Here is a 12,390-nt window from a genome sequence, read left to right as displayed (position 1 = left end):
CCTCTCAGAAATCCCATTATGATAGTAACCTCCCTGTTTGCTGGAGAAATTGTGGAAATCAAAATGCAAATCATTATCATATTTTTTGGGACTGCCCTGTTATCAAAGACTATTGGAGGGGGATACACAATGCCCTACAAGACATCTTTAAATGTGAAATACCCTTAGAGAGTAAGACCATATATTTTGGATATATATACCTCAAGAATGGTTGAAAAGAGATAAATATCTAATGAATATACTGTTGGTGGTTGGGAAAAAGACTCTTACTAGGAAATGGTTATCACAGGAGAGCCCAACTTTAAATGCATGGATGGAAATTACAATGGACATTTACAAAATGGAGAAGATAACAACATCTGTTAAACACAAGCTGGAACAACTTGATTCATACTGGGAAAAATGGTTGAACTACAAAATGCCTCACAGGCCTGATGTTATTCTCACAAATCAATGGATATGTGGTAAAAAAAATCACTCCCTACTTGTACATAGTTTTTTCCTTTTGCTTGTTTTTTTCTTTCCACTCTTTTCTCTAAGTGTATCCTCAGATAAGTACTATGTGGGGATTTGTGACATATATGATTATATGATATATATGTACAATGTCTGAAATACATCTTATGGAAATGTTTGTTTGATGATGAACTTCAATAAAAATAAATTACAAAAAAAAAGGAAAATATGAAATCTGAAAGCAAGGTAGAAAACAGTATCAAAGTGGATGCTAAAAGCATTTTCAAACTTGTGAAAAATAATAGCAAGGTGAGAATGGACATAGGACCGCTGGAAAATGAGGCTGGAGAAATAAGACACTACAGGGTGCCAGAAATTGATGGGTGTGAGGGAAGAGAACTGAGTGCAGTTACTATTACAAGGGAGAAGGTGCTTAAAAAGCTCAAAGATCTAAAGGTACACAAGTCACCCAGACCAATTAAACTGTATCATAGAGTTCTGAGAACGGTAGTGGTAGAGATTGTAGAGGCATTAGTAATGACCTTTCAAAAAATCATTGGACTGTGGCATGGTGCCAGAGGACTGAAAAAATGCAAATGTCACTCCACTCTTTAAGGAAGGAGGAAAGCAGCAGAAAGTAAATTCTAGACCAGTTACCCTGACCTCAGTGGTTAGGAAGATGTTAGATTCAATTGTTAAGGATGAAGTTAAGAAGTACTTGGTGACACAGAACAAGATAGGACAAAGTCAGCATGGTTAGTTAAGGGAAAATCTTGCCTGATAAATATGTTGGAATTCTTTGAGGAGATAACAAGATAGATAAAGGGGATGCAGTCGATTTTGGATTTTCAGAAGGCCTTTGACAAGGTGCCACACACAAGGCTGCTTACCATGTTAAGAGTCCACGGTATTACAATAAACTTACTGTCATGGTTAGAGCACTGGCTGATTGGTAGGAGGCAGTGAGTGGGAATAAAAGGATCCTTTGCTGGTTGGCTGCCAATGACTAGTGGTGTTCTGCAGTGGTCAGAGTTGGGATCACTTCTATTTATGCTGTATATCAATGATTTAGATGATAGAATAAAGCTAGACCACCATCTTTTTTAGACTTTTGTAATTGCCTTTTGCTTAACCTAGGATTTTTATTTTGCAACACAAATGAGGAAATTTTTGAATCAATATTATCAAAAAAAGATTTAGGAATAAAAATTGGTAAAGCTTGGAATAAATATAAAAATTTCGGTAAAATCATCATTTTAATAGCATTAATCCGACCAACTAATGATAAAAATAAGGGAGACCATCTTGTAGTAAGTTGTTGAATTTGATGAAGCATAGGTAAAAAATTCAGTCCAAATAAATCTTTATATTTCTTGGTGATTTTTATACCTAAATAGATAAAGTTATCAGTAACAACTTTAAATGGCATCCTGTCACTCAATAAGGTTTGCGCGTTTAAAGGGAATAACTCACTCTTATCTAAGTTTAGCTTATAACCAGAAAAGCTACCAAATTGAGCCAACAAGGATAAAATAGCAGGAATAGACCTACTAGGATTAGAAATATATAACAGCAAATCATCAGCATAAAGCGATAATTTGTATAACTTCTCATTACGGATAATACCAAAAATATTAGGAGACTCACGAATAGCAATAGCTAAAGGTTCTAATGCAATATTAAATAATAAAGGACTTAAAGGACAACCTTGTCTCGTACCACGAGATAATTGAAAAAAAGAGGATCTATAATTATTTGTAAGAACAGAAGCAACAGGTTTATAATATATTAATTTAATCCATGATATAAAATTAGGACTAAAATTAAAGTTTCTCAATGCATTAAATAAATATGTCCATTCAACTCTATCAAAGGCTTTTTCAGCATCTAATGAGATAACACATTCTGGGGTTGTAGGTGATGAAGTATAAATTATGTTAATCAAGTTTCTAACATTAAAAAAGGAATACCGATTCCTAATAAAACCAGTTTGATCTTCTGAAATAATCTGTGGTAGTACCTTTTCTAATCTAATGGCTAAAATTTTTGTAAGAATCTTAGAGTCTACATTTAATAATGATATAGGGCGATAAGATGCACATAAAGTAGGATCTTTATCTTTTTAAGAATTAGAGAGATAGTAGCTTCATAAAAAGATTGAGGTAATCTCTTCTTAACAAACGCATCATTAAAGATTTCACATAGCCAAGGAGAAAGCAATAAAGAAAAAGTTTTAAAAAATTCTACAATAAAACCATCAGGACCAGGAGCTTTCCCTGAATTCATTGATGAGATAGCCTCTCTTATTTCATCCATAGAAATAGGAGCATCAAGCAAGCTACAATCTTCATCTATCAGTTTAGGAATATTCAAGTTATTAAAAAAATTATCCATCGTAAACCGGTCACCGTCAAATTCTGATTGATATAAAGATTTATAAAAATCTTGAAAAGTGTTATTGATTTCTTTATAATCAGTAGTTAAATTACCGTCTTGTTTACGAATTTTAATAATTTGTCGCTTAGTCGAAATAGCTTTTAATTGATTAGCTAACAATTTACCAGTTCGATCACTATGAATATAAAATTGAGCCCTAGTCTTAATTAATTGATTCTCAATTGAAGAAGATAATAATAAACTATGTTCCATTTGAAGCTCAACTCTCTTCTTATAAAGTTCTTTGGTAGGAGTAACGGAATAAATCTTATTAGATGATAGAATAGATGGTTTTGTTGCCAAATTTGCAGATGATACGAAGATTGGTGGAGGGGCAGATAGTGTTGAGGAAACAGGAAGGCTGCAGGAAGACTTTGACAGATTGGGAGAATGGGCAAGAAAGTGGCAAATGAAATAAAATGTTGGAAAATACATGGTCGTGCACTTTGGTAGAAGAAACAAATGTGCAGGCTACTTTCTAAATGGGGAGAAAATACGAACATCTGAGCTGCAAAGGGACTGAGAGTACTTGTGCAAGAACACCATAAAGCTTGATGCAGGTAGAGTCAATGATGAGGAAGGCAAATGCCATGTTAGCATTCACTTCAAGAGGCCTAGAATACGAGAACAGGGATGTGATGCTGAAGTTTTATAAAATGCTGGTGAAGACTCACCTTGAGTATTGTGGCAGTTTTGGGCTCCTCATCTAAGAACAGATGTGCTGGCATTGGATTCAGAGGAGGTTCACAAGGATGATTCTGGAAATGAAGGGGTTATCATATGTGGAATATTTGATAGCTCTGGGTCTGTACTTGCTGGAATTTAGAAGGATGACGGGGAATCCCATTGAACCTTTCAAATGTTGAAAAGCCTGGACAGAGTAGAGGTGGAAAGAATACTTCCTATGCTGAAGGAGTCTAGGACAAGAGGGCACAGCCTCAGGTTAGAAGGGTGTCCATTTTAAAAAGAGATGCAGAGAATTTTCTTTAGCCAGAGGGTACTGAGTTTGTGGAATTTATTGCTACAGGCAGCTGAGGAAACCAGGTCATTTGGTGTATTTAAGGCAGATCTTTGAGAGGTTCCCAATTGGATATGGTAACAAAGGTTACAGGGAGAAAGCCGGGGAGTGGGCTGAGGAGGGGGAAAGGGATCAGCCATGATTAACTGGCAAAGCAAACTCAATGGGCCAAAGGACATAATTCTGCTGCTGTGTCTTATGGTCTTATGGACACAGCCTTGGAATACAGGGGTGACATTTTAGAACAGAGATGAGGAGGAATTTCTTTAGTCAGAGAGTGGTGAATCTGTGGAATCCTTTGCCACAGGCAGCTGTGGAGGCCAAGTCTTTATGTATATTTAAGGCAGAGACAGACAGATTCTTGACTGGTCAGGGCGTGAAGGGATAGGGGAAGAAGGCAGTGGATTGGGGCTGAGGAGAAAATTGGATCAGCCATGATGAAATGGCAGAACAGACTCAATAAGCCAAATGGTCTAATTCTGCTCTTGTATCTTATGATCTTATTTGCTTATAGGCACATGGGTCAAAGAGCAATGAAGGGTTGTGTGGGAGAGAAGGTTTAAATTGATGTTGGAGTAGGTTAAAAGGGTAGCACAACATAATGGGCCGAATGGCATGTACCGTGCTGGACCTCTATTTTCTAGGGCACTTCAGACCTTGACATAGTTAATGGAGATGTCTTGGAGATAGCCTGCATTACAGCAAGGGAAGTACTGAATGTCTTAAAACACTTGAAGGAAGATCCTGACCAGTTATTTCCAAAAAGACTGGGAAGTTGAGAAGAAATTGTGGAAGCCCTGGAAGAGGGATTGGGGAAATCCACATAACCTACTGACTAAACATTTGTATTTTTGACATTGTCCCCAACCTTAAACAAATTGATCTTTTGATATTTGCACAAAGGAAATGAGAACTTGTGTTGCGGTTTGTTGGGTTAGAGTGTAAAATTGTTATTTTCTTATATTTGTCTTCTAGTTTAACTTTGCTATGCCTGTTTATTTACTCCATTGCCAATTTATTGGGTACACCTCTAATACAAATATATAATCAACAAATAATGTGGCAGCAACTCACTGCATAAAAGCATGCAGACATGGCCAAGAGGTTTAGTTGTTGTTTAGACAAAACATCAGAATGGGGAAGAAATGTGATCTAAATAACTGTGTTGGTGCTACATACGGCAGTTTGATATCTCAGAAACTGCTGATCTCCTGGGATTTTCACACACTATACTCTCTAGAGTTTATAGTAAATGGTGCAAAAAAAACAAAAAATATCCAGTTTGTGGGTGAAAATGCCGTGTCAATGAGAGAGATCAGAGGAGAATGGCCAGACTGGTTCAAACTGACTGGAAGGGAACAGTAACTCAAATAACAACGTGCTGTAACAGTAGTGTCCAGTAGAGCATCACTGAATGCACAACGTTTCGAATCATAAAGTGAATGGACTGCAACAGCAGAAGATCTCAAACATACACACAGTGGCCACTTTAGCAGATACAGAAGGTACCTAATAACCTAGCATTGAGTGTATTTTTATATAATCACCTATATGTGTGTAAATGTTCAATGAAGCTTCAGTAATTGGAATATACCTGATTCTGTATTTGGCTGGAAGTTTCCCTGCAGCATCTGTCATGCCACTAAATCAGATTATAGGTTGTTTCTTATCATTGGAATGTGCTTTAGCTTTCGATTCTGAGCTAGTTTTTAGTATAAGACAACCACAGCTGCTTTGTTCCTTTCTTTCCCCTTGAATTCCTCCACTGTCTCCCTCTCTATCTTTGTGTCACAGCCCCCAGTAATCACAAATCAGGCTTCATTTCCCAATGCTGTCTGTAAGGAGTTTGCACGTTCTCCCCATGAGCATGTGGCTCTCCTACAGCTGCTCCAGTTTCCTCTCACATTTCAGATCCATGTGGTTAGGGTCACTGAGTTGTGGGCACACTCCGTTATGATGACAGCATGGTGACGCTTGCCAGCTGCCCCCAGCACAATCCTTGGACCATGTCGGTCACTGAATCAAACAAGACATTTCATTGTATGAAAGCGTAAGTTGATGATCATTATTTTAATCATTATGAACATCTAATGAAATAGCAGTAATAACAAACTTTATCTCTCATTCTTGAACCTTCTGCACATCTCCAGATCAAACAACAGAAGAACATTTTCCTACCTTCTTCTCGAGGCAGCTCACTAGTGCAACATTTAAATTAATATTTGCCAAAGCTCCTCTCTTTAAGAAGAGAGAGAGGCAAAAGACAGGGAAATCCAGGCCAGTTAACCTAATTTCAGTGATTGGCAAAATATTAGAGTCCATTATTGAGGTTGAGGTTTTAGGATACTCGGAGATTCAGTATGTGATAAAATAGCCCAATATTAGTCAAGTCAAGTCAAGTCGACTTTTATTGTCATTTCGACCATAACTGCTGGTACAGTACATAGTAAAAATGAGACAATGTTTTTCAGGACCATGGTGTTACATGACGCAGTACAAAAACTCGACCGAGCTGCGTAATAAAAAAAAATGCAGAGAAGGCTACACTAGACTACAGACCTACACTGGACTGCATAAAGTGCACAAAAACAGTGCAGGCATTACAATAAATAATAAACAGGACAATAGGGCAAGGTGTCAGTCCAGGCCTCGGGTATTGAGGAATCCGATAGCTTGGGGGAAGAAACTGTTACATAGTCTGGTCATGAGACCCGAATACTTCGGTGCCTTTTCCCAGACGGCAGGAGGGAGAAGAGATTGTATGAAGGGTGTGTGGGGTCCTTCATAATGCTGTTTAATTTGCAAATGCAGAGTGTAGTGTAAATGTCCGTGATGGCAGGAAGAGAGACCCCGATGATCTTCTCAGCTGACTTCACTATCCGCTGCAGGGTCTTGCAATCTGAGATGGTGCAATTTCCAAACCAGGCAGTGATGCAGCTGCTCAGGATGCTCTCAATACAACCCCTGTAGAATGTGATGAGGATGGGGGGTGGGAGATGGATTTTCCTCAGCCTTCGCAAAAAGTAGAGATGCTGCTGGGCTTTCTTTGCTATGGAGCTGGTGTTGAGGGACCAGGTGAGATTCTCCGTCAGGTGAACACCAAGAAATTTGGTGCTCTTTACAATCTCTACCGAGGAGCCATCAGTGTTCAGCGGGGAGTGGGCGTTCTGTGTCCTCTTGAAGTCAACAACCATCTCTTTTCTTTTGTTCACATTAAGAAACAGGTTGTTGGCTCTGCACCAGTCTGTTAGCCGGTGCACCTCCTCTCTGTAAGCTGATTCGTCGTTCTTGCTAATGAGACCCACTATTCCTGTTGCTAATGAGAGCCCGCACAGGGTTCTTCTCACATCGGCCATGGAGAGACACAGCACCTGGTCATTTGTAGGAGGGGTGGACTTCCTCGTCGCCATGTCATTTTCCACCTCAAACTGGGCATAGATGTTATTCAGTGCATTTGGGAGGGAGGCATCACCTGCACAGTCAGGTGATCTTGTCCTGTAATTGGTGATGTCCTGGATGCCCTTCCACATGCACCGCGTGTCGCCGCTGTCCTGCGTTGCTGGTTCACGTGGTTAAAATCACCGGCGACAATAAACAGACCATCAGGGTGTGCATTCGGCAGTTCGCTAATAGCCCCGTACAGTTCACAGAGTGCCTCCTTATCATTAGCGCTGCGGGGGGGGGGGGGGATGTAAACACTGAATACAAGGACAGAGGTGAATTCCCATGGCAAATAAAATGGTTTCCATCGAACTGCCACAAACTCCACTATCGATGAGCAGTGTCTGGAAACCAGCACAGAGTTCTTACTCCAGTCCGTGTTGATGTAAACACACAAGCCACCACCGCGAGTCTTACCGGAGACAGCTGCACCTCTGTCCAAATGAAACAAAGCTAGCCTGTCTCGCTGGATAGCAGCGTCTGAAATCCCATTAAAGAGCCATGTCTCTGTGAAGACATATGCGGAGCAAACTCTGTATTCCCGCCGAGTATTATGTTGGAGTCGGATGTAGTCCATTTTATCGTCCAGGGAGCGGACATTGGAGAGCAGAATGGACGGGAGAGCTGGCTGGCTAGGGTTTGCTTTTAGCCTGGCACGGACCCATGCCCGTTTGCCTCGCTTCTGCTTCCTCGCACATCGCTTTCAACATCTCCATCTCCAGCTACCAGCATCAGGCAAGTCTGAGGAATGTAGGCCTGTTCCCCTCAGCAAGCCGACGTCGCGTAATTCAACCAGCAGGTCTTTGTGGAGGTTTGTTTTTGAACGATCTCTGTATTGTAGTAGTATCTGGCAAGGGTAGATAGCCGCTCTGTTACTCATGTGCCCTAATCGAAAATTGTGTATCAAACTTAAAATAGAAAATTAAATTAAAGTAATACCAGTGTAAGTTTCCTTAAAGGAAAACATTGCCTGACAAATCTTTGAGGAAGTAACAGGAAGTATAGACAAAGGACAGTCAGTGGATAATTTTTTTCTTGAATTTTGAAAGGTTTTTGACAAGATGCCCAGATGAGGCTGCTAAACATGATAAAAGCCCAGGGTATTACAGGAGGTCCTGGGTAATGCTATTACCCGAGTAATCAAATTGTCAACAAATAAGCTTTTCTCAGGCTTCCAGCTGGATATGAGCATCGATTTTAAATGACATTTTGATAACAACTCTGTTTTTCATTGAAACATTGGTTAAAACTAATAACTGCACCCGGCTCTAAGCCCGAGAAGGGTTTATTTGTCATGTACACTGGGAGAGCACTAGATCGTTTGTCACATTGTCAAGTTCGCTGATGACACAACAGTGGTGAGACTCTTCACCAACAACAACGAAACTGCCTACAAAGAGGAGGTGGAAGAGCTTGAGGCCTGGTGCAGGCAAATAACCTGTTTCTCAATGTCAACAAGATAAAGGAGATGGTTATCAACCAGGAGAACTCGCAACACTCACACCCCTCTTTACATCAGCAGCACAGCAGTGGAAACTGTGAGCAGTTTTAACCTCCTGGGAGTGCACATCTCACACAACTTCTCATGGTCCCAGAAGATGTGCCTCACAATCAGGAGAGCTCACAACTGCCTCTACTTTCTGAAGAGGCTGAAGAGAGCTGGACTATGTACATCTATACACATATCACTCTACAGATGTGCAGTAGAGAGCATCCTAGGATGGTGGATCACTACACAAGGCATAAACTGCAGTGCAGCAAACAGGAGGGCTGTATGACGGGTAGTCAAAACTGCCTAACGCATCACCAGCACCAGCCTGCCCACTATCAAGGACATATTTTCAAACACGTGCCTGAAAAGGGTCAGTAACATCATGAAGGACCCCGCCCATTTGGACCATTTGCCCCACTCCCATCAGGGAGGAGGCTACATAACATCTATGCCAGGGCCACCAGACTCAAAGAAGAGTTATTTTCCCCAAGCAGTAAAATTGATTTCCACCTCCACCCATTAACCCACACCCACACCCACCCCAGCAGCACTACTTTATCATTTCCTGTCAGAGTCACCTTATATACGGACACTCCTGTGCCTAGGGTCTCTCTGTGGACATAAAATTAATATATGTATGTAACACTTACTCAATAGGCTGGTATATGTCTAGGGGAAAAGGAGATCCAGCCACTCACCAACCCCACCTCCCATACACGCAGGTGCTGTGAGAATCAACTTTATGCCGCGCGCACACACACCATATCAAACTCACACCAGATACCATTATGGAATACACTTTAAAGATTTTACTAAAAGAGTACTATGCAATACAGTATATATGAAGGAAAAGAAAATAAAGTAAAAGGCGCCAACTTATCAAAGTTCAGTCAGTTTAGTGCACATCGTTGGAGCTCAAACATCGAACCATTTGACCTCTCGTCACTTTCCTCCGACCTCCACGTCCTTGCACCTGGGACCACCCTGGAGGTCGATCGAGCAGTGCAGCGCATGTCCACCTTCCTCAGCATCTTCTTCCCGCCTCCCCTGAAAAGACCACGAAAACCCCCAAGCTTCGAGCCCCACAAGACAAAATAACATTCCCCCATTGGTTAACAAATGAATACAATCCCAGTATCAGCAAGTCTAAAGCTAAACAACTGCGAGAGAAAGCACTTATCATACAAAGAAGCATTCCTTCTCTTAACAAAGAAGCCATTTTGATTAACATACACAGTACATTGTACATGTGTAAGTATCTTATATATTTACATTTACTGTCTTTTTATTATTTTTGTGTTCTTCATCTAATTGAGTTTTTATTTGTTTACATATCATTTTGTTCTCCTCTACGCTCGTGTACTGGAAATGACATTAAACAATCTGGTACTTGAAAGATATTAACATGAATTGAAGATTGGCTGACTGGCACAGAATGGGAATGAGGATCTTTTGTGGCTGGCTGCCAGTGACTAGTGTTGTTTCCCAGGGGTCAGTACCAGGTCTGCTACTTCTCACATTCTACAGTAATGCTTTGGGTGACGAAATTGATGGCTTCGTGGCCAAATCTGCAGTCGATACAAAGAAACTTAGATGCTCACAGATGTTTAAAGAAAGCTAGATGTTCACACATAGAGTGGTGGGTGCATGGAATGTATTGCCAGCGACGATGGTGCAGGCGGACACAATAATATCTTTTAAGGGACTCTTAGATAGGTACATGGAGCTTAGAAAATATAGTAGGCTATGCACTAGGGAAATTCTGGGCAGTTTCCAGAGTAGGTTACATGGTTGGCACAACATTGTGTGTCGAAGGGCCTGTTATATGCTGTAGATTTCTATGTTTCTATGTTTTTATGTATTAAATTGAATAAAATTGCCTTTATTATTTACGTCCTTCATATACATGAGGAGTAAAAAATCTTTACGTTACATCTCTGCCTATATGTGCAATGTGCAATTTATTATAAATAGTATGCGCTACAGAACAGTCAATATAACATAGAAATACAGTTCTGTCAGCAAGAATCAATTGTCACTGAATTACTACACAGTGAAGCCTCTTCCAGGGATGCCCACCTTGAATAGGATTAAATCTTCCAAGAAGGTTTTTAGCCCCAAACATTGACTGTACTCTTATCCGTAGATGCTGCTAGGCTTGTTGTGTTCCTCCAGCATTTTATGGAGATTCTCTGCAGATTTTCTCCTGTTTACAATATGTTTGAGTTCAGCTTGAAATTTGATAAGCAGAAAGTCAAGACTGACTAGTAGTTTTTCAGTGGAGTAATGGAAATTACATTGGTATGAGAGAGGAGTTGGCCAAAGTAAATAAGAAGGAGGTGCTGGCAGGGATGACAGCAGACAAGCAATGGCTTGAGTTTCTGGGGAATATTTGGAATTTAAGATAGATGTATTCCAAAAACGAAATTCTCAAATGGCAAAGTAATACAACCATGGCTGACAAGGAAAGTCAAAGTTAACGTAAAAGCCAAAAAGAAGGCCATTCAACAAAGCAAAAATTAATGCAAAGACAGAGGATTGGGAAACTTTTAAAACCCTACAGAAAGCTAATTAAAGAATCATTAGAAGGGAAAATATGAAATCTGAAAGCAAGGTAGAAAACAATATCAAAGTGGATACTAAAAGCATTTTCAAATTTGTGAAAAATAAAAGCAAGGTGAGAGTGGACATAGGACCGCCAGAAAATAAGGCTGGAGAAATAATAACAGTGGACACTCTGGAAGAAACTACAGGGTGCCGGAAATTGATGGGTGTGAGGGAAGAGAAGTGAGTGCAGTTACTATTACAAGGGAGAAGGTGCTTAAAAAGCTCAAAGATCCAAAGGTACACAAGTCACCCAGATCAAATAAACTGTACAGTAGAGTTCTGAAAAAGGTAGTGGTAGAGATTGTGCTGGCATTAGTAATGATCTTTCAAAAAATCATTGGACTCTGGCATGGTTGCAGAAGACTGAAACAATGCAAATATCACTCCACTCTTTAAGGAAGGAGGAAGGCAGCAGAAAGGAAATTATAGACCAATTAGCCTGACCTCAGTGGCTTGGAAGACGTTGCAGTCAATTGTTCAGGATTTAGTTACAGAGTATTTGGTGACACAGGACAAGATAGGACCAAGTCAGCATGGTTTCCTTCAGGGAAACTTGTGCCTGACGAACCTGTTGGAATTCTTTCAGGAGATTACAAGTAGGATAGATAAAAGGGATGCAGTTGTATTGTTGAATATTTGGACTTACAGAAGGCCTTTGACAAGGTGCCACAAATGAAGCTGCTTACAAAGTTAGGAGCCCATGGTATTACAGGAAGGTTACTGGCATGCTTCATGTATTTGGCTGATTGGTAGGAGACAGTGAGTGGAAATAAAAGCATCCTTTTATGGTGGGCTGCCAGTCACTTGTGGTGTTCCAAAGGGGTTGGTGTTGGGACTGCATCTTTTTATGCTATATATCAATGATTTAGATGATGGAATAGATGACTTTGTTGCCAAGTTTGCAGATGATATGAAGATTAATAGAGGGACAGGTAGTGTT

At 40.3% G+C, this 12,390-nt stretch overlaps 1 protein-coding gene across 4 annotated transcripts in view; it reads left to right on the top strand.

Moving 5' to 3' along the window:
• Positions 1-12,390, top strand: part of LOC132393390 (NXPE family member 3-like) — a 143,598-nt gene that overhangs the window by 82,010 nt on the left and 49,198 nt on the right. The gene's annotated exons all lie outside the window — the stretch shown is intronic.

Source organism: Hypanus sabinus, chromosome 4 (assembly GCF_030144855.1).
Source record: "Hypanus sabinus isolate sHypSab1 chromosome 4, sHypSab1.hap1, whole genome shotgun sequence".
NCBI lineage: Eukaryota > Metazoa > Chordata > Chondrichthyes > Myliobatiformes > Dasyatidae > Hypanus > Hypanus sabinus.
Note: the sequence above shows the minus strand (reverse complement) of the source record. Positions and strands in the feature narration are given on the sequence as shown.